Below are 23,502 nucleotides of genomic sequence, written 5' to 3' on the forward strand. Positions count from 1 at the left end.
CTTCACTGTGCTGCAACTTTGTCTTGTATGGACAAAATGCAATCCGTTGGACTCGTTGCCTATGTGGAGGATAGCTTGTGTCTACCCCCCAGCTATTTTCACCCTGTATTGACGAATGCAAACAACTCCAGTGCTTTTAATTAAGAGTTAAGTCTTCATCACATTTTAAGAGAGAGGCAAAACCAAGACTGTAGCACGCTTGAGTCATAGAGCAGGTTGTACAGCATCGCACCACCAGAAGTAACCCCACAGTTCTCCTAATTTTTCTTTCCAAATAATTAAGACTTATGATAAATGGATCAGCTGCTTTGGGCTTGTTTGGAAGCTGGACCCTGAGTTCAAGATCAGGTTGAACACATGGCAGCCTTTCAGTTACCACCTCGAGCTTGGTATTATTTATGTGCCTGCTTATATAGAACCCTTTCTTGCACAACAACTTCAAGTCTTGAGAATTTGAGCTTTGCTGGACATTTGTGGATCCCACCACCAGCTGTCACCTCTTAAGGAAAGCAAAACCAACCACAACAAATTTGCAGTCAGAGAGAACAAGTCTTTAAAGCAGACACTTGCAAAAGCATGCAGAGCTACGATCCTACAAAAATGTTAGAAGTGGGGTCTCAAAGGCAAAGTAATTATAAATTTATCTTAACACATTAAACCCACCAACTCCTCTGGCAAAGATGAAGGGCCCCAGCTCTGCTGAACTTAGAGCAACGCATAAATGCTTTTGTATATCCCGGCAACAAAATAAGTCTCTTTAAAATACCAAATATTTCTTGACCACAGAAAATGGAGCTCTGCATCGACTTTACAGCCTTGCTAACAATGTGGGAAACTCATTACAAGAAACAAACAGCTGAGGTGTTGCTTGCCACCTCCCACCTAGCCCAACAAGTTCCGTCTTAAACTACTTCCCAACTGCTGCTCTCCCTGGGAAGGTAAACAGCCGGATGGTTGATCTGATACACCCCGTGGGTCCTGCCTCGGAGCCAGCCGGCTCTGCACCACGCTCCAGTGCTTGCTCGCCTCCCCATAATGACAGGGAGAAGATTTGTGTGAGCGGGACAGCTCACAGGAATGCAGCAAAGCTGTTCCCGCACCCCTCGTTCCCACAGAGGGCAGAGGGTTGTGCCAATCCCAAAGCATCCACCAAGGTGCAGGACAAAGCCCGCAAACCCAAAATGCAGATATAGCAGCTTGTAGACTCAAGAGAACTCAGAGCAGTTTGCACGGGCCTTGTAAATCACTATATTCCTGTTTCTTGTGAAGTGACCTGTAGACATCATGACAATTTTAAGAGAGCATGTAAGCTGGATCAGTACAGTTTCTGAAAAGCTACTTGGAGAGTTCTTCATATGTAAGAACATACTTTTATCAGTTCCAGAAGAGGAAAAAGCTGCCTAAGATGCAACTAACTCCTAAGCTTTCCACCTGAAATCATCCACATAAACAGCCTGCAGATGAAAAACACTTGAAGGCAAAACTCAAGTATCAGTTTGTTGAATTAAGCTGCTCACTCACATTCCCCTTCACGGAGTTTGAGCAGGAGTAGAGCACTCAGCCTGTGCCGTGTTCCTATTTGGACCCCACGTCCAGATCCTGTGAGCTCAGGGCTCCACGACAGGGCAGTAAGAGCAATACACAACCACAGCAAAAAGCTGTTTCTCAGGCCCTTTCTGGAACTCCATCAAACTGCACTGCCTGTTGATTTAGCTGCTGGTACAAAGTCGAGCGGAGCCAGCCACCAATACAGACAGCCCTGGTGCTGAACTGAGTTTCGGCAACGGTTGCAATTCTGGGTTTTTTGGTTTTTTGGGGTTTTTTTTGCTCTGCTTGGAACCACGTAAATAGCATTTCTGTTTCCCATTAATCCTTTCGTGCTCATGTTTCCCAGAGTAACCACTGCTGGGAACAGGCCTGTGTGTCTTCAGATGCCCAGGGCTTCCCCACCACGCTGACCTGCCAGTCCTGCAGAATGCAAAAAAGCCACCAGAGCAGAAAACAGTGTCACTGGCAGGACAAGGGGCAGAGCAAAGGCATCCGGGTTGCACTGGGGAACAGGGTAAATTGCTGCAGAAAACAGGAGCAAGATGCCAGCGTCTGGACGTGGATAATCCTTCCACCAACAGAACTTGGTGACATGTATAAGCTAAGGACTATAAAGAAACTCAATAGGCTTTTCTGGGAACTCTCTGTAAACCAGAGATGCTCAGTGATAGGAGTTTCCCTTGGGATTTCAGCCAGAGGAGATGGCGCGCTGCAGGCAGAAACTAATATATTCATCACAAAAATTCTACAGTAGGCACAGAAATAGCTGAAAACATTAAGGAATACTGTTGATCTAACTCAGTCTGATGCTTTGCTACTCCCTCTGACCATTTTGATTGTCAGGTGAAGTATTAAGGCAAAGCACACTCAGAACAATGGTGTCTATACCTCTATTAATTTCAGTCTAATATTAAGAAGGAGCAGTAGTGTGAAGGAGCCAAATTATTACAGTCCCTGAACGTCTGAGACTGGAACAACCCCTGACAGCAACAGGAAAGAAGGGGTGAGGATTAATGGGGACCATTAGCTGCACATCACCTACAACCTGCATTAATTCTGCTATTAGGAAAAATAAAGCAATTGGATATGATGAGAGAGGAAAGCAAACTGCAGAAAAGCAGGTGTGTTTTCTGAAGTGCAAGTTTCATACTTAAGTGTTCTGGGAAAGGATGCGGGAACAGCCTCCAGGCAAAAGCTGTTGAGAGAAACAGTGTGTTTAACCAAGGGTGGAAGGACACTGCATCCCTGGAAGGAAACCCACTACCACCGCCCGGCTCCATCAAAACCAGGAGCAGCAGGCTGAGGCTCAAACAGGATAAATTCAGCCTTGATTAAGGAAAAAACTGACAGCCAGGGGAATTGCATTCTGGAATAGTTTTCATACAGACTGTTAGGGCGTATTCACAGGCAGCCGAAGGAGGGACAGCCGCCACCACGTGCCAACCAGATACTACCCACCAGCAGGTTTTAGGGCGCTCGGGCCCAATTGGCTAGTGACACATGAGAAGCATTAGTAACACAACTGAGTAGTAATTGAGTCAGCCAACCACAGAAAACTCAGAGTTCACCACATCATCTCCCCCTCCCCTCCCATCGTGGGAATGGCAAGGGAGGAGATGTCAAGGGGAGCCCGGGCAGACAGATGACCTGCCGAGCTGGGTAACTGCACGAGATGATTCACACAGCCCCAGCCGTGTGAACGGCCTTTAAGCACATCACTGCTCGTCTCCATCAAATAGTAAATACTGGACACAAGCCATTTTATTGCTCTTGGGGAGACTCCCAGTGTTGTTTTGGCACACAACCAACAGAGCAGCCGTTCCCATCCTCCAGCTATGGCAGCTCCTCTCGAGCTCTCGGCTCACCTCCCGTCCTGTTGCTTTTCAGGGTCCCCGAGGGACCACAACTACCCTTTTTGCCCAAGGTCCAAGCTCTCCAAAGCCAATTGGGCTCCTTCGACTGAGCTTGTTGGGCCTCTGAACCCTTTTTCAAGCCATTCTTACCTAGTAATGCATTTCTCAGATGTGACACTCAAATGGCAACAGGCTAAAAACCTGTTCTGGTGAAGACAGCTGTGAAATCCAGCACCTGACTGTGGGAAAGCAGAGGTCATTTCCCCAAAGCTAGTGAAAACAAAGAGGTGTCAACTCATCTGAAGAGCAAATAGCAACACCCATACAGAGAAAGACGAAAGAAAGCATCAGATCTGAGAGCGATGGGAAGACAAGATATTCCACCAGCAAAAATACACGCGCTGCGTGTATCCCCATGCAACGCATGCAGCTGGTCCTCCGCTGCAACTATAGCATCTTGAATATAGCCATCTCAAGTATTTCACATCACTTCAAGCCATAATAGAGCAGATTTTTGGTGTTGATTGCACTCTCAGCCCTACACTCATTCAAGCTAACCAAGGGAGATGAGGGTAGTTAGCCCTTACACTGAACCTGAACCCCTGCATCACTTCTCCCCTCTCCTTTTTCCATGATTCAGCCCGATAGCAAGATATCCTTGGGATGATAGCCCAGCTTTGAGAAAGTGAGAAGAGCGGGTGCTATTAACAGGCATAATGTACTCAGTGCTCCCAGGACATGCTCTCTCCATCCCTCTGGTCTCCCAGAGGTCTGCCACTGTCCTCCTTGAAAGGCTGCACGCAGCACTTCAGGGTACCCAAAAATTCCTGGCCCTATAAAGGCCCCCAGCTCCCAAACTTTCTGTGTAAGTGGAGGGACAGTATCATGTCAAGACGAGCCCAGAGCAGCAAAGGAGGAGACAGGTACACAAACAGGCTCGTCTCTGTAAAGCAATGCAGTGTGAAATGGCTGGAGGGCAGCCAGGAGCAGAGAAGCCAGGAGAGACCTACAGCATTGATAAGTTTGCTGCAAAAGAATGTTTTAGGGGTGAATCATGAGCATGACAGAAGATACTGACTAGTTTGGTACTGGTCTATAAAGCAAATCTATTCTGCTGAACCTAAACAAACCCTTACTCTGAATTTTTGTGGCAAAGGTATTTAATGTTAGAGTCTCATAGTCTCTTCTCCTCTGTATACAGAGAAAAAATTGACAATCAGGCTGCAGTTCATGCAAAATTGACAGAAGGTGTGTTTTGTCCAATACAAGCTTAGTGAGAAGAGGTAAAAGGAAAAGAGAAAACAGGTTACCAAATCACAGCATCTTGAGGTACGCCTTAGGAGACTGACACATGAACGAGGCCACTGGGGAGAGAATCGGGACATTGCCCCAGATCTTTTTTTGATATATTAAGCTGGTATTATTTTGATTATACTAAAAAAGTCATACACAGAGACTGCCACGATCTCAAAGTTTCCCTTGTCTATCTGCACACTGCTGATTGTGTCTGATTTAAAAAAAAAAGCAGAGGAGTTTTGCACATGCTGCAGAAATTAAATTCTTAGAAAAGTGTTTCAAGCACACAGGAGGGAAGGAAAGGTGGTTTGTAAGCGCATGTGTAGAAGAGGTAAAGAGGAGGAACATCAAAGAATGGTCATCACCAACCAATTACAGACTGTGGGGAAAAATGTGATAGCTCAGCTGTCAGCCAGGGACACAAGGGACCTTCTGAAGAATCAGGTGTCATTGAGTGGTGCTGGATGAGCATCTAAGAAAATGCTTTTGACACCTCACTGGGCTCAAATTAGAAGTGGAGAACTGTAAGTCCTGTTCTCTTTCAAACACAATTCAATGTTGAGCAGGGGCTGCTGCATTTAGAAGTGGTTTGTTGTGGTTTTGTTTTTTGGTTTTTTTTAAATACGAGCACTAGAGACAGGGCACAAATTCACATGTCAGCTTGACTGAGAGCAGCAACCCCAGGAAGGCAGCAGAGCAGCCTGATTTTGTCCAGCCTTCTTCCAAGATTGCAGCGTTCCCCAGCACACTTTCTGAGCCAAGGTTGCTTTCATGCCTGCCTCAGAACAGTTAGTCATATCTGGTTCTGCAGAGGCACACACTATAGTTAAAAAAAATAAGTGGGTCCTCTGAGTAAGTCACTCTCACCCGCTGTTTCAGAGCTCCACAGTGAGCAATGAGGAAGGAGAGCCTCGAGGCAAAACCACAGACCTGAAGACTGCAGCTCAGGTTCCTACACCAGCTCTGCCACAGTTTTCCTCCACGACCTTGGAAAAACAACCAACCTTCTTTTCCTGCGAGGCCGCTGTAGATTTTAACAAAGTACTTCGACACAGACAGAAAACAACATTTGTCACAGAGGAGACAGGATTCTTGTCGATGCTGATAAAGTTGTAAATGTACTTGCACAACAACCAGCAGCTAACCGAAAGAAATCCTTTGCACAATGCAGAAGTTAACTATTACTGCTCTACGGATCACCTGTTGCAAGATCTCACATGACACTGCAAAAAGTACCGAGATCATTTCAAACTATTAAAAACCCCACCAAATATTCTGTAAGCGACATTCATCCTTAGTAGGTAGCTAACTAACAACAAAAAAAAACCTGCTCAAAACAACCTAAACGTTTGAATTACAGCTTATCTCAAAAGCCCGCATAACGTCTTTGCAGACCGAGTAATCACTTTTGCTGAACACAAGGTTTTACTACAAAAGACGAACAGAACAATGTTCGCTCCAGGGCTGCTCCAACACGCAGCCACAACATAAAAGCCCCCACCCTGCAGCAGAACCACACACCCCCCCCCAACTGCAGACTATTGAACCCTGGAAGGTACAAGCCCAAAAACTGAATTTCTGCCTTCTGAGCTAATCTGCTTTGCTTTTAAACAGAACCAGAGTTCTTGGGGACAGCCCCAAAATAATTCCCATTATTTCATGCGCTAAAGCATGACAAGTATTGGTCATTCTTGACAGATCTGAGCTTCCTAAAGCTTGTGTCCCCAAAGCTAACCCCCACCAGCTCCATCACAGCAGCATTAAATGTTGGCTTTCATCCTAGCAAACATTTTGCGCTGATTAGTTCAAGTGCAAGGGTTCAGAAAAAAGAAACAGGTTTCTTACAGAGCTTGAAAAGCTTGGATGTTTAGCTGCTGTCCCACAAAAACTAACAGTTTAATTTTTTTCCTGCCACTTTCCTTAAAGAGTGAAAGACAAATAAAGAAGAGCAGGACTGGTTTGCAGAGGCAAAGACTTGCAAAAGCAGTTTATGTGACTCATCTTTGTTTTTTTCCATAGTGAAACCAATGAAAAGGGGCAGCAAGCGTAGTTCAGCACGCTACGGAATCATTTCCTTTTGTTTCAGGGGCTGGCTGCAAGAGGATTAAAATTGGCAGCATGTGCCTTTCACAACTGTTCTGCAGAACTACCCTCTCCTCCAGTTTCCAAGTCAGGCACAAAAATCCCTATATTGCAGATCTTCTCAGCACTTTGCATCAATCAAGGTGCAGCGGGTGTGACTTTGGCAGAAGCACAGTCTTTACTGCAGCAGGGAAAGGAAAAGGAGAGACATTCCTGGCAGCACGGGCCGTTCCTGTTGGCAGGGCTTTGCAGTTGTAGCAATACTTTATAAGGAAATTTCTTGGACGATGCTGCATATCCTCACGTTACCGAGGGTTTTTTTGTATTCGTTTGCAGATGCTCTGCAAAGTTATTCTTAGCAGGTAGCCTGGATAGAACCAAAGCCATCCCCAGGCTTGGGGCTACCTGCAGGAACACCACAACGGAGGAAATAAAGCATCCCTTCAGTTCAGAGCTACTGAAGCCAAGACCAGAAGAAGCAAAGACACATCCCAGGAGATTCAGGTTTAAGAAGCTCCTAGTACAGATGATTAGTAGGGTCAAATCGAGCTTTGTCCAACCTTTGGCTATGAATGGTCAGAGACCTGCTGGTACGTTTCCAGATGCTGAGAATTGATTACATTTCATCATTGGGCTTAGGCAACATTCAAACGGGAGGCTTGCAAGGAAAGTTCAAGTTCTTCATTTGTTTGTACTTGGTGGGGGGACAGGACGACACAGTACAGAGTTTATGGACATGGGGGGACTTTCTTCCAGATCAATGACTTCTTGCACCTGGCAGAGGCCTCATGTCCTCCTGGTTACACAGAAAGTCCAGATTAATAAAAACCTACTGATGTGTAGTTTTTAAAAAGATGGAGAATTCCAACACTGCTCTCTTAGTTCAACTCCAGCCCAGGCTGGAGGCACCAACTTCAGAATTACATTGAAGACATTGAGGAATAGGATGTATCATCTGGGGTTTGGGGTTGTTGGGTTGTTTTTTCCCCCGACAAAGATTGGTCTGATCTGGCAGATGTGGATCATCCATTTCCATCAGTTACTGATAATAAATCAAGCTGAGGAAAGCGATAGGTAGAAAGCAGAGACACTCTTCAGGTTTAGAAGCATGGCACTCAGACCAATTGCTAATTTGGCTCTTAATAGACACTTTTGCACACTCATTTTCCCCACGGCCTTGTGTGGCTGGGAGCGCGTGACAATAACTGTGAGTGTCTCTGGGCTGGCCTGGCAGAAAAGTTGAATATTAAGGAAAGAACAGCTCATGTACGAGCTCCTGTGTACACAGAGCAAAGGAGAAACCCAAAACGGAGGAGATTTCTCCAGTCCAAGCTGCCACCAAGACTTTAAAAAAGCAACTTTCCTTTCTGATTTTGAACTGAAATAGCTGAGTGCCTAATAAGCAAATGGCAACTGCCTTTACTCAATCAAATGGCATTTGGGGATTCCAGATTAATTCCAGTGAACTACAGCAACAAGCAACTGAAAGTTGCCAATATGCATTTTATTTTAATAAGTACGAATGAGATTTAAAATGCTAGAGGGCGGGGGCTGTACGTACAACTAATAAAGGTGTCTGGTAGCTTAAGTGATCTGGAGACAGTTCTGGGATTCAAAATTTAAACAAATACTAAACAAATGAGCTGGTGCAGAGGAGCCGAGAAATGCTGGCCTCAGGGCTGAGGAATGCAAGCCCGTCCAGATGGCAGCAAGGGAGCAGCTGTATGTGCACACCGCACTGGGATGGGAAACTAGCTGGAAATATGTAAAGTTAGTGCTGTTTAGGCACTTTCACATATATCTATACTTAGAAAAACGAGATAAAGAACAAACCAACCTGTTAAATGACAATATGCCTATGCAACTCTGCTCTGCAACTTGAAAGCACAAATTCAACGAGATTCAGATAAGAGATTGAAGGCTTTCACACTATAATTGATTTCTAACTTTCTAGAGACAATTGACAGTTGGATTCTTCACCTAAATCCCCTGCACCCTCTCAGCGATTTGCATTTCAGACAGACCGAATTTCAGAGCAGGACAGATCGTTTCCCCATCGTCTGCAGGTTCACACAGGACTGAACTGTTCTTCCAGTTAGCCCACAACCAGGGCTTCTTATCTCACCAGAAAATAAAAGGTTTAGTTCAAAAATCACAGTAAGCATTTTTGCACATCGATAGAAAAATGCTTAGGCAGTTCTAACCTTCTAAGAATTTATTACAAGCCAGACAAACCTGGTTCAGCACAGGCCAGCCCTGAGGCTCACTGTGTGTGAGTGGTGCCAGAGCACCATGGTTTTCCAAAAAACCAAAGTCAAATCCAGTATTTATATGACTTGCACCACAGATCCCACCGTACCATCTCATTAAACAGTGATGGGTAATGTCTTGCATGTCCATCAGCATTTCACACAGCAAAACAAATGTCAGGTTTGCTCAGCCGTGCGTGACTAACTCAGTCAGCAACCAGGCAAGCAGACGACAGCATCGAGCACCACCGGGTTGCACACAATACCGTCAAACAATAAAACCTCAGCTCTGCAGCTGGAAATGACCATGAGGATATATTCACATTTACAGAGTTTAGGTGTTTCAAAGGAAAGGCCAATTTAATTATTCCAGCTGTTCACCAGTTTGGCAAAGGGAGGACAGAGCAACAGCTTGCCCAAACTTGAGGGACCCCCTTTTTCCTTCCCAGATCTCCAACGCTCCTCAGCCACAGCTCTTCGGAAAAAACCCTAGATCGTTATCTCAGGCCAAGGAGCAGGAGAATAGGAAAGCAGGCTCTGTTTACTGCTGGCTGTTGGGAGGAAAGCCCATGGGGGCTGTCACTGCTGAAGGTTAGCTCGGTGCGCAGGTGGAGCGTGTGGGAGGGCAGGAAGGACAAAAACCAGAGCCAGTAAGAACTGACTCAGCAACACTCAACCCCCTTTCAATTATCTCCGATCTTAAAGCAGAAATGTTAAAATACACTTTCAAAATGAGAAGGTGAGCTGAAGATGGTTTATATAATGCTGCTGGAAGCAGGCAGACGTTCTAACTCGTGCAAGTCACCAAGAGCACAGACGTATTGGGAAGCTGCCGATGAAAGATCGTATCGCGGAGTCATCAGCAGTTAATTGGGGGCTGCGTAAGCTGTTAATGTGCAGAGCGCATGTCAGAGGCTCAGCACAGGAGGAGGCTGAAGGACAGCCTTCCCACGCAGGAAGGGATGGGATCGCAGCCCACATGACAGGAAGGGAGAGTCCCAGCCAGCACTGCGAGGGCAGCAAAGGACAGTCTTTCTCCTGGCTGTCAACATCAGCTTGAACACTACGGCTTTGCAGATGCCACAGGGTATAGTGTGGTATTGTTTTCCCTGAAAATAGCTTACAATATTTCTTTAAAGAATTAACTATGCCCCAAAACAAATACTGCCCAGTAAAACAGGAGTAGTAACATTGCAATTTAAAAAAAATACAGACTTTTTTCCTCTCTTAGGTAAGGAATAGAAACATCATCAAAGCTGGCAGCTGCTGGTATAAATAGAGAGGCCACCAGGGCCGGCTGACGGGCCACCATGGAGAAAACTGACAAAACCCCCTGCTGTATTTGGTTTTCCATTATCTAATATTAGGCCATGTAGGTATTTATGAACCATTCTGCAGCACATTCAAGCTAATTCCCAGAAAATCACGTGCCCGTGCAGTGAATTCAAGATTAGGAAGCCTTCCAATGTTTTCTTGAGAAGAGATGTGATCACCATGCAGTACTAACAGCAATTTGTAAATCTGCCTTGTTGGTTGGCTGCCAGATACTGACCCAATGAGCATCTTATTAAGCCTCCAGTCATCTCTTCCCAGCTATTTGTGTCAAACTGTGTGCTCTGAGGCTTGAAGAGTCTAAAGCAACTTCAGACTGGAGGCAGGACAACAGATATTAGTTACAGAACCACATTATAAAACATTTGAAGATATACTAAGTGCTCAGAAATTAGCGCTCCTATAACAAGTACATGACAAGAGCTTCTCTGGTCTACAGCTGCAAAAGTCAGTAGTCATCAGGCCTGAAAGGCTCATGTAATTTCTCGGTTTAAAAAAAAAAAAAAAAAAAGAGTAAAAATGCCACAGATATTTCCAGCCCCTTTGAAGAATCAGTCATGATCAATTCCCACCTCCTTCAGCCTCGGACACGAAGGGCATGAGTCACACGAGCCACTAACAGGGCAACCCCTCTGCCCAAATGTGACAGCCTGACAGGGAAAGGCACTGGGTCACCATACCCTCTAACCCTTCTCTCCCCCATGATGCACACTTACAGTGCTCAGAAACCAAAACACGCCTGTTCAGTCTGTGTAATGATGTTGTATTTAATAGAATCCATGTAGAAGCTTGTATGGACAGCCCTGTGGTGACGGGGACGAGAGCTACGAGCCATTAAGTTTCTTATTTGAACAATATTAGCTCTTTATGCAGCCTGCCTCTTCCTACTGTTCCACATCTGGACAGCTGCTAAGGGCAAAAAGAACTCAGGCTGCACTGGTTAGCTACCTTCAAGGAAAAAAATCATGGCTAGAGGGCAAGGAAGCCAAAAGCTACCCAAAAGTCTTGCTACAAATTTTTGTATGAAAAAGCACCTTATTTAGACAATTTGAAAAAAGCTACAGAGGGACACTATGGCTGGGAATTTGCATAATGGGAGTCTACATCTGGCTTACCTAACAGGAGAGGAATCCTGACTGTCAGAAAGTCTAGACTGTGGTGTTGAATCCAGGGGACCGAGGAATCTCCCAGCCAGAAATAACACCCAGCGCAGGGCAGGCTGCTGCCATCTGCCGACACCCACCACTGGAACTGCAGAAACCTCACATTTTGTAGGCATCTCTGGATCGGGGCTGCTCTGCAGAGCTAGGCTCAGTGCTAAGAGCAGCAAGAAAAGCCATCCTCCTGCTTGCAAAACTTAGCTGACCCTTCCCACTGCTCCAGGGAGAGCTGCAAGGAGTAGTGCTCCCATACACCGCACTCCACCGTGCTGGCTGGACCATGCTGTTAGCTGTAGCTGCAATTAAAGCAATGGCAGCGTGACAGTCCGTTTTATTGTAATGTATATACATTATTTTAATATTAAAAGGCCACAGCGTAACAACAGCTTTCAAATTTAAAATAATCCAAAGTCTTAAGTGGCTTAAGAGAGACCTCTGCAGTTCAGAACGGCTCACTGCAGGCCGTTACTCCAAACGCAGTTTTTCCCACTGAACTGGGTTTTAGAAGGTAAGAGACCCAAAAGGCACAAAGACGGGTATTTAGCCACCATTTCCATCTCCAACAGTCTTCCTGCAGCACACAGAAATACAGAACCACTGACTTTGGAGTCATGTAGATCTCAACTCTTCTGAGCAACTGCAGCAGAACAGCAACTGCTCCTCATCTGTCCAACTTCTTCTGCCCCAAAGCAGCACCAGCCTGACCCACTTCTCCCCAAAGCCCCAGCAGGGATGTCAAATCCCTCCCAAGAACGGGGAGGTTTGAAATGCACTCACTGCCCCTTCAATCCCAATGGGTACACTAATAGAAGCAACACTCCTCCTCTTCGAAATACAGCACCCTTGATCTAAAGATAATCCATCTCTAGGACAACAGAAGTATGTGAGATACTCTATTCTCAGCTATGGGTTTGTCATCTCACCAAGCTTAAGTTCCTTTACCTTGCTGGTATTTCACACATGGGACAGGAAATCTAGGATCTCACAAAAGGACTGCTGATGCACTAAGGGACTTTTGAGGCTCCACGGAAAGCACTCACATCAAGTGTTACCCTACGAAGACAGAGGTGACCAGACAAAGGCCACACCAACACTCATGTACCACAGCCCGTATCCCCCTGTGAAGTTTTCAGCTATCAAGTGTTCCAAGCAGCAACAGATATCATTTCTTTAAGCCAACTAAAAAGATTTGGAAGTATTTCATAATAAGCAGCTGCACTTAAAAGCCAGCATCTGGTGACCAGCAGTGCAACCATGGACAAATGGGATGTGGTTAGAGCCAGCTGCACGTCACGCACAGTGCCACAGGACTGCCATCCGTACGGCAGACAAAATTCCAGACCTCAGAAGAAAAAGATACGTGAAGACAAGGTTGTGTGAAAAACTGCAGAACCAATGTGGAAAAGGAAACAGCCGTGGAAACATGCTGGTGAAATGCTGTTTCTAGGAAGTCAGACCAGACTGAATGCCATGCTTAATCTCAGCGTCACTTCCTTCAAGCACGCTAAAGTTTATTTGTCCAACATGGCCCATCAAGGTCAGTGAGGTTTACTAGAAGGTGAACTACAGCAGGCGTCATTCCAGTTTAAATCAAATTTAAACATTGCATTTGAGGGCACACAAGGAAAATATAAACAAAATGGACAAACTGGTCTAAAACTTTCAGAACAATGCAACTGATGTGTTCTGTGCTCTGAGATCACACAAAGTTCCAGGGCAATTTCAAACAGCCCAAGTGATTTAGCTTATTTCTTGTATGGAACAGTCATGAGGCTTTAATCACCATGCTGCTTCATTAGCGGGAGAGTACTAATTACAGGGTTTGTTAGTCAGCACTACCAGACAATGTTTTAGTGTTGATTGTCTGTATAGGGAAGATTGGAACCGATGATTTAATAATTTTAATGGAATACAAGGTGATTTGCAAGAGCTGTCCTCAGCAGAACAGATAAAACCCTTGGTTTTGCCTTGTCACATACTTCCAGGGAGTTAACAGCTTCAGTGGGATCAACGTGAAGCCAAAGATGAGAGAAAACAGCACAGGACGAGTGAGGCATGCACCTTAAATCACATGTTGACTCTCCGGCCTCTACCTTGACTATTCTCCTTAGAGGGCAGGGAGAAGACAGGACATTTGCAGCATCTAATATTCCAGCACAGAGCAAAACCACTATTATACAGAATGAAAAAGCCATCATTTGCAGTATCTCCCGTTTGTGTGCTACTGGTTAACACGTACATACGTTCCAGCAAAGGCTAGATAAAAAAGGAAACTGAATTTTATCCTCCAGCTACAGCAGTTAAAGCCTGCTGCTTCCCTTGGCTCCCAACAAGAACAAAGGCTCCCACACACACCTCACGCCTTCTGAGGGACACGTCGTCTTTGGAATCTATAGATCTTCTTCCCTAATTAAGGAGGTGGAGTACTGTTACATAATGAGCAGAACATTGCTCCACGTGGGCAGCGAGTAATCACCACCAGCCTTTGTCTCAGGCCGGCAGGAGCAGGCAGAGTCAAATCAGAAGAGCACCTTGGAATAGCTAATGTAGCTGGGCAAACACAACGGTAGGTGCGGCGGCATTTTCCCACTGTAGCAGGTAAAACTTAACCATCAATGGAAGGTAAATTAAGGATGAAACGATACTGCAAGTTTCACAAGGGTAGAGTTGCTCTTGCTCACCTTCTTCTGGAGCAGTTTCAGCTACCGTCTCTTAGGGTGCACTTGCTGCCAGGGATCCCAGTTAAGAGTCCTGGAAAGGAAGTGGGAATTCAGGAGATCCATCACTGATATACTAAACAGATGGTGCATTATTAATGAAGTTGTAATTTGGAATAAAATATTTTACTCCATTGACTTCAATTTTATCATAGTGATATTTACTTCAATGACTAGTGTAATGTGGAAGGCACTGCGTTCACTGCAGTTGTCTGTTTTTATGGACATCACTTTTCCATACCAAAGAACTCAATATCCTAGGTATGTTTTGAAAGTAACATTGATTTGTTTAAATTTTACAGTGTTTCCAAGCACATCTTTATTTTGTTGCATACAACAGACACACATTGACAGGGAACCCATTTTCCTTTGTTTTATAAATAACACACATGGCCTGGAGGTCACGCTGTGTATTTCAGACACTGGATCTGAACATGTGGCATCTGAAACTGGAGATAACCAATGCTTCAGCTACTGGATAAGAGTTCACTTAAATATTCTGCTCTGTATTTCACTGCAGCCTAACTACTGGCATACAGGCAACAGATGTTGAGCGTTAAGTCCCCCATGGTGGGCGAGGGAACGGTGTTTGCACCTTTGCTCTACACCATTCTCCCCCAAAAATACGGTGTTTTAGCAAAGAAGCCAGCAGAGTCCTCTGGCTAAACACAGACATACTGGCAAGCTTAGTTTTCAAGAAACAAGCACAAAAAAAAAAAGTCTAGGAGTAATCTGGCCTTAAGAAAGCATTAAAAACACCCTGAGAAAAACCAAGCCATGTTTAGCTTCTCACACGCCAGGCTGCTGCCCTGCTGCACCACTGCGGCTCGGCAGGACGTCCTCCTTCCTGCTTACCAGTAAGCCATTGCTCAACCCTTCTCCGGTCAGCCCAACTTACCACACTGAACTCAAAGCTGCTGGGAGCGAGAGCTAGGATCAATTCCAAGAATCCATCTGAGCTGAAATCCAACCCTGCTTGTTTTCCTCCACTTACTGTCTGAACACAAAGTTTTTTTTTTTTTTAAAGGAGTAAAACCTACGTCATTTACTCTCCACTGGGTTTTAGGCCATGGCTTGCCTTGCCCCTTCCACCTCCTTCTTCTTCAGATTTCAGTAAATCAAAGGGTGAGGAATAGCCCTCTTGCCAAAACAATCACATTTAAATCTTTTTTTGTTTTTGAGACTAGCAATTCTCACAAACACCGTATTCCAAACAAGAGTGGCAAATGCCAGCTATCCACATAAATACGAAGGTGAGAGCAAGAGAAAAAGCCTTACTATGAAAAAGAAGAACTTGTGTTAGGTTAGGGGACCAAGAAACCAAAAAGGAGCACAGGGTAAAAATGTGAACACTTTGGGGATGGAGCGAACGGCTCTCAGTCCACCACCACTGATCCATCCCTCCTCCTCCTCCAGGATCAGCAAGCCACCGGTTCCTCACATTCCCTTTGCTTGAGCAAAGCTTTCCATGGCATGGTCCACACGCTCACCCCCAAGCAGCCCCCAGGCCCTGCCAAGGCTTTTGCTGGAGCAGAGCTGTGCCTGGCAGAGCAGGTGGAGAGGAGCCTGCGCCTTCCTCCTGACCCGAAATAGCAAATGCCAAAGCTGGGGCCTTGCTCATTGCAATCATTCCTGCTAAAGCAGCACAGGCTTGCCTGATCCCTTTTCAGAATTCAGTAATAAACCCAAGGGGACTGAAATTCAGGGGATTTTGTCAACCTAGAGGCACAGCCCTCCCAAAATACAGCATGGGAGATAAGCAAGGAGCACACACAGGACCGCAGAGCTGAACAACAAGCACAGCAGCACCCAAAAGGTCCTGCAGGGAAGAAAGGCCACCAGGAACACGGGAAAACAAGTCCTCAGGAGCAGCTTTCCCCTTGCTCTGCCTCCAAAGTGCCATTTCCATCACAGCTCCTGCCTCTCCCTGCAGTACGGGTTAACAAGCCTCTGCAGAAAGGGGGTGCGATGAACAGCCTGGGGGAATTTCAGCCGCCAGTCAGTCAATATGCTCTTCAACCCTCTCCATGCAGGATGGGGTGCCTTTTATATGGGAAAGGAAGGAAGATTACTTTCCCAATATCCTGCTAATTGCTGAACAAGATGAACTTGCCCCCATAAATCACAGGCTGCACCACGCCAGCCTTTAGCTGCAACCCCCACTCCGTTGCCTCCCAACTCTTCCAGCTATACGTGATCTCATGGCATGAAAAAATAATTATGGCTTCTAAATTGCAAACAGATTTAAATAGCAAGTAGCTTGGCCCTGCGAAGTATGTGCAGTTGTTTAAGTGCCTCTGGTGCTCTTTAAGAGCTGATAAATGCCAAGCTGCTATAGGAATCAGCTACCACCTCCAAGCTGCAGGAGAGCTCAATGCCTCAATTCAGAGACAAGCCACACAAAACCAAATCTACCTTTTGACTAAATGAAGTCTTGAAGCTGTAACTAAATGAAAACCTGAAGTGACAATACACACAGTCTTTATTGTTATTTTTTTCCTTGAACTTAGTCAACCCACGTCTTGATTGCTTTTTCTTTCCTTTTGTTTTAAAATCAACACAAGGACTTCCAGACCACCAATTTTTTTTTTTTTTTTTTTTTCTAAATCAGTCACCATTTTAAGAGCTGTTTAGGTTTTCTGCAGGCACTACTATTTCAGGACTATTCCAGAACCACAGCAGAAGTGTCCGCAGCTGAAGGCAGTCTCTGAGCAGGTCCCATGCAGCAGGTGGGAATACCACCACCACAAGCACCACCTACATTCAACACCTCAGCATCCCAGACAGTCCACCTCTGCACTACGGGTTTATGGCCTCTGCAAAGTCGTTTGGGCTGTAGGCAGGCCCTTTGCTAGAAGGCTACCTCTTAGGCTGGACTCAAGCTCTGCACAAGCCAGTGCTGCTGCCGGAGCAGCCTCTTGCCTGGGCTCCTCCAGCCTCCCCCTCCTCCGGTTTGCAATCAGTGCCAGCTTTGCTGACATCCCAAACTATTGCCCAATTAACATCGGCGTTGTTTCTCCTGCACAGACTCTTGAACTGGAAGTTAATACACAAGGAACAGTTTGCAGTAGGGAAAAAACAACCCAACAACTTTCCAGATGAACACAATACCATCTTTGGCTTTCCGCAGAAACGAGCCTTTTGTTTATAGCCTTGCAGAATCTGACTCCAGGGGCTGGTCTGTTCTTGCTCAAAGAGGGAAAACAAGCTTGACCTCAGCGTGCTGGAATAAACTCTGCCCCCTCCTTCCTTCCACGCTTCTCCCAGTGCAAAGGTAAAGAACATGATATCCAGCAGCGTGACCAAGCTCGCCAAGCAAAGCGTGACCGCACACGCTCCTGTTTACTGACATCGAAAACAGGACCACTAGAGCCAAGGAGGTAAACCAACTGGACATGCTCCTGCTGCCACTCATCAGCCTATGCCGGCTGGCACCTCCAGCTGGCGAAAGGCCTTCAGTAAGTCCCCAGTACATTAAGTACAGCATTCATTATTTAGCACATACCTCTCCGTGCATGCACAGCCACGCTCACGGCCGACACTCCCCTATCTCCTACCATTTCCTACACAGTCGATGAGCAGGCTGCAATTTCCTCCAGGCGGATATTGCACACCAGCACTTGCTGGCAACAGAGCCTGAAACAAGAACCTAAAAAGTCATCGTGCAAGTCTCGGAGTGGCTCTACCATTCTCGCTAGAAACAGCTACTCGTCATGGGAATTTGTCACACCAACAGGTTTGGAAAAAAACCTTGTCATGTTTGGGCCTTCCTGACCTATGCCTTGTTTATGGTGTGGGCCAGAACCCCTTGCTCAAGCCTGCTCTGTGAACGTGCAAGCAGCTAGCAGTGCAAGTACCAGCACTTTAAGAGATACATTGAAATGGGTGTGGGCAGCAAGGAGGGGAATTCCTTTCCGAAGGAACTGGAAGCAAAAACAGTTGGTAATGCAAAGCATCTCCCAGGGCCGGAGCCTGCAGCTGCCAACGTTCCCTCAAAGTCAGGGCAAGGCTCGAAGGAAGTCAGATCATCCATTCCAGCCCACCAGAAAACCCGCGGTGCCAGGAACTCTGTGGGAGGCATTCTCTGCAGAAGAGCCTTTCCATGAGGATTGTCCAGCTCACCAGCAGGAGGAACTTGCCATAATTCCCTTGGACACTCCAAGATCCGGCAGATCGCGGAGCGGGCAGGCAGCCGATGCTATCAACTATTCCAACTGTGATTAATAAAAAGTTCTATGAAAAATTAGAGAGAGCTTAGGAATATAGATTCAAAGTCTCATCCTTCCGTAACAAGTGACTGCTGATTGTGCTACTAGTCCTTAAGATTTTTAAAGAATGCTTCAATACGTGAAAAAGCATAAAAATCAAAGATGCTGCATTAACATGAGGAAGACATCAACTCTACCACCTTTGCAAATGAAGGTCGATGTGCAATGTTCCTGACAAGCTGACTTGGAGTTTTAAAGTGAGAACTAGAAAAAAACAAACTGCATTTGCACAGGCTCTAAAGACTAACTCCAGTCTGCAGCCTGCTCATTTTGCTATTCAGAGTTCAAAGATTTTGAGCACTAAAGAGCCATGCATTTTAGAAAAAACAGAGCCAGTCAGCGTGCTGTTTGTGCGGAACAGCCTCAACATTCCCATTCCAGAAGGGATCCCTGCAGCGGGGCTGGTACAGAGCTCTGGCCTCCCCGGCCCAGTGGACGATGTGACCTTGTTCATCATCGTTAGATAACGCAGAACAGCTCATGGGAAATGAAGCTGTCAAATGGCAAAAGGCTCCTTTACAGATGCCTGATGGATCCCTAATCAAGGAACTTGGGGACTGTTACATGCCGTACCACAGGATTATAGTAAAACATTACTGGCAGGTACTGCTGACCAACAGATAACGAATCGACACCGAGATGCATCAGCACGAGACTGTGATTCAGAGCAGTGCTGCAATTATGAGGTAACGACCAACTGTGCAGCATGTCGCGTCTTCTCACTGCAGGCAAGCAGGTTCCTCCAGTGCTGACGTCTTAGCGAAGTTAAAGAGAGAGAAACGCATTACGGAAGGTGAAGTTGCTCAGGTCACACAAAATTAAATAACCTTAATGGGATAACCAACACCAGGCTTAATTCTGCTACATAGTACTCTAATAATAGGCAAAAGATCTCAGTAGACTTTGTCATGGCTCTAAAAATATTCACCTGTAAGTAGTAAATAATTTTCAAACAATTGTATCTGGACAACCAATGCAAAATATCCATGGTAAAGGGAGAGCTTGTGAAGTTTAACTTTTCCCCATTAATCCCTCCAAGGGATGAGCAGATTCTTTTTCCCTTGTCCACAGAACTCCTGCCATTTTCCAGCACACAGCCCAGGATTTTTGCTAAGTAACAGCTGCCACAGCCAGCACACATTTGCTTTTGGAAGCAAATCGCTAATTGTGAAGTTGCTAGGAAGTCTGTTCTGGCAACTTGCTCTGGAACATTTTTTAAGTCCTAAAAAGGGAAGGCTTGGAGGAGAGGCAAGCGAAAAGGACCTTCCATGTCCTGCAGTACTTCATACCCCAAGCGATCTATGCTTCAAGCTTGAAAGCCACAGAAACCATTTGACAGGACCCATGCTACTGCACTTGTCACTTTAAAGTCCCTCCAAAGGCAAAGTCTGACCAGCAGCTGCTCCTGTGAAGCTCAGCTCTTTCAGGGTCTCAGAGCAGAGCAACAGGAAGCACTGCTAGCAGCTGTGCTGCTGGAGGACAGAGCAGCCCGGCACCCCAGCGCCATGCACAGAGCATCCCTGCACGAGCTGTCTGTGGAGGAAGGTGCAACTCTAGATCACACAGCTCTGTAAATAAAAAATAAATAGAATAATTCATAACTGAAGTTTAAGTGTGAAACATCTTAAACATTCAGTGATCTGAGGAAAAGGAGCAGAGGTGAACAAGGAGGGCTAGTGGGGAGCAAGGCAGCCTGGTACACAAGCACTGTGTTTACCTACCCAGCCATTTGGCAGCAAGCAGAGCGCTCTCCGAACAGTCTGGGGTATTCAGAAGGACAGTTACTACACAATCGTGCATTCCTACTCAGGCTTTGTTTTTCCTCTGAGCAAAAGAGGAAAAAGTTTAAAATAAACCTTGCAGGCAAGCAGCATTCCATTTGCAAGAGTTCATTCTTTAAAGAAACGGGACAAACTAATTCCTCAGTAAATATTTGGGGTTACAACTCTGCTTAGCAGTTATCTCGTTAAACACTTCCAAGGTTTTAGAGAGCCAGTAATACACTCAGGACACCAGCCCATGGAAATAACAGGGCTTATTTCAGCAGTAACAGAGCTATTTTTAAAAATTTTACTTATGGGATGCCAATTTCCTGAAGCTGTTTGGAAAATTAAATTCAAAAATGCACAAACACTAATGGAACAAAAATGTGCTATAGCAACAGTCATCTTTTGCTAGGAGATACACCAGATATGTTTCTGGACTTTCCAACTTACTTTCATACAAAAAAAAAAATCACCTTTTCCTCCTTTTAGAGGACAGATTAAGAATAGCAACAAAAAAAAAATCTGTATGTCTGCAGCAAAAAACATTTGCTTATAGAGAAAGTTTATTCCTAAAAAAATAAATCTTCCAGTTTTAGCAAATGCCTCCAGCTGTTACAAACAGATCAAACCAGTGACAATACACTACTTTACTCTTGGGATGCTTAGGTTTAACATAATTAGATTAGCTCAATGCCTCTGCCAGGCAAATAAGCAATACAAGAAGTTCTTTTATGTTGCTGAGAGCCTCCTAAAAATTGGAGGAATTTTAAAATGTACACCAACTTAACAACTGCTTGAAACAGGAAGAGGAGGCGAAAGAGTATCCAGCTGAAGCAGCAAGGGAGAATTCATTACACTGTAAATACCAGAGTGAAACACAGATGGGATGCTGAGGTTTATAATTCTTAAAGTGCCATTATTGCTTTTAAATATTATGACAAGCAGCTGAACAGCGTAAAGTATAGCTATTTTCATAGGCTGCACCAACAACTCAGGAACTGTTCCAGTAAAACAAATACTAACCAGCACCAGGCTGTTGACTTCAAATCACTAAAAACACCACACGCACACACACAAAAATAATGACAAACTAGCATTGCTTCCCAGCTCGCAATAATGCACTCCCCAGGGGGGGATCTTCCCCCACCTTTCCTGCCAGATGGGTAAAGTTCATCTCATTCTGCCACTAGAGAAAACAAGGAGGGAAAGAAGAATAAATGTCTGGAGGAAGGATTTAGAAGCAAGGTTAATAGTTTGGGTTTAAATGTGGATGTTTCTCCTGGGATACATTTTTATCTCAAAGCAACTGTTGAGGTCATTTCAATGTGCTTTCATGTTTTACAAGTGCCCTATCTTCTAGAGGCTATCAACCAATACAGTCAATTAGTAAAAAACAAATATAAATGCCTTAATGAATCCTGGGAAACAGGGTGCTCTTGATATATTAGTGATTACTAGGGCAGGGCAGCATCATTTCTGCAAGATCTAAGTCACTAATAAAGGTGCCTTCATGTACCTTGAGGAACTGGGCAAGAATTGACAGGATTAAAAACTGCTTCCTAAGTAACAGATAGGTGCTGTGAGACAACTGCTGGTTATTGACCATGCAGAGCTGAAGGAAACGAAAGGGTTCACAAATGGGTCCTGAAAACAGAAGCCAAACCTAGCAGTGACAGCTCATTCACAGGGCCTGCTGCAGAAACTGCTTAAAAAGGAGAGGAAAAAAAAAAAGCACCAGACTGGGCTGGGGAGATGCATACTTCCACACTTCAGTAAAAATCTGCCTCTTTAGTGAACAAAGATTTGCTCTTGAGATGCAGACTGGCATAAGTGTTTCCTGTTTGGAGCCCTAAGGCAAAATATTACAATATAACAACCTCTGTTAGTTTTCCTTTTTTTGTTTTTCTCCCCAATTCCTTATGTTTTGAATTAAGCCTCCAGTTGACTCTGACTCACAGCAAAGCTCTATGCTGACCCCACGAACATCGTTGTCCTCTTGGAGGAGACACCAAGTGCAAAAAGTAGGGCAAAATGACGCAAGTGGGACAGACGGGACATTTTTTTAGGAAAGTGAGGCAAGAGGAAGTGCTGCCGTATCCCTGCCACAGCCTGGGGAAAGGACTGACAGTCACATGATGATACACAGCTCCTAATACATTTGCTAATGAGTCTGCCAGTCAATTACTCATTTCAACTGGTTTCAAGGACTTATGCTCTCTCAGCATTCTGGAAACTAATGCTGTTTTCTCAGAGGATGAGCAGAAGCAGTGCACACCTGGCAGCTGATGCTGTGTGGTCCAGAAACACACTGCCCTCTCTTGGACACTCCAAAAGCAGCCCCAGGGAAGGACGCTGAAGACCAACACGCTGTTGGCATCTCTTAAAAAAAAATAATTTCTGCCCAAGAGGCAAGTCAGAGGCAACAAGCAACTCTGTTAACGCTCCCGTGCCCAATATATTGCTTTGAGGAAGGAAGCGTGAATGGCTTTTGGAAGAACTGCTCTTAAGGTAGGTCAGTTTTAACTAACAACCTTGAAGGTACCTTAATATCATCCTATCAAAACTTTTATCTTTTCACCTGGAATTGTATGGCAGATAATGCATGGCACAACTGTGTCTGTCCTGGAGAATATTATAACATCTGAAGAGTGGTAATACAGTGGTACAATAATAATCATCACAGAAAAATAACGTCATTCAGAAAAACCATTCCAGCTTATAGGCAACAGCTACATGTTAGCTTTCTGTGTGACCCTGGGGCAGTTTTAGACACAGCCTGCCTTGGTCAAACTGTCTCTGAGTGGACTCTGAGGGTGCTGCTGCCATCACATTCACACTACTCCCCTCCTAAGATATCCCTAGTTTGGGGAGTCAGGGATACAAAGATGTGGAAAACTGACTGGGAGGCAGGAGAGATGGTTTGGCTGGCTTTGTGGTGTGCTGCTGTGTAAACGTACCTGGTTAGACAGTGTTCACGCCACCTTCTTCAGCACAAAGGCAGATGCGCTCTCTGGCTTGAAAAGGACAGCTCTCCTAAAAAAGGAAATGGAGAGTTTTCAGCACTTAAAACATTCCTGTAGGGAATGCCTGCTACTCTGAGCATCAGTCTTTGATCCCACCAGCTGAAGCACCTCACACCTTTTTTTTTTTCCTCATTTAATGAAAGCAGATGTAGCAGCCATATGGCTACAAAGACCCTTTTTACACTGACAGACACAGGCACTATTTTCT

At 45.2% G+C, this 23,502-nt stretch overlaps 1 protein-coding gene across 6 annotated transcripts in view; it reads right to left on the reverse strand.

Moving 5' to 3' along the window:
• GNG7 (G protein subunit gamma 7) overlaps nucleotides 1–23,502 on the reverse strand; it is a 79,155-nt gene that overhangs the window by 40,668 nt on the left and 14,985 nt on the right. For 3 of the 6 annotated variants that reach the window (XM_054805239.1, XM_054805240.1, XM_054805241.1), the window contains 2 exons: nucleotides 23,229–23,304; nucleotides 14,202–14,271 (listed from right to left, as the gene is read on the reverse strand). The gene's annotated coding sequence lies outside the window, so the exon portion shown is untranslated. The remainder of the gene's footprint in view (nucleotides 1–14,201; nucleotides 14,272–23,228; nucleotides 23,305–23,502) is intronic. The other 3 variants (XM_054805242.1, XM_054805243.1, XM_054805244.1) reach the window with 1 other exon arrangement.

The sequence above is a fragment of the Grus americana genome, chromosome 28 (assembly GCF_028858705.1).
Source record: "Grus americana isolate bGruAme1 chromosome 28, bGruAme1.mat, whole genome shotgun sequence".
Lineage (NCBI taxonomy): Eukaryota > Metazoa > Chordata > Aves > Gruiformes > Gruidae > Grus > Grus americana.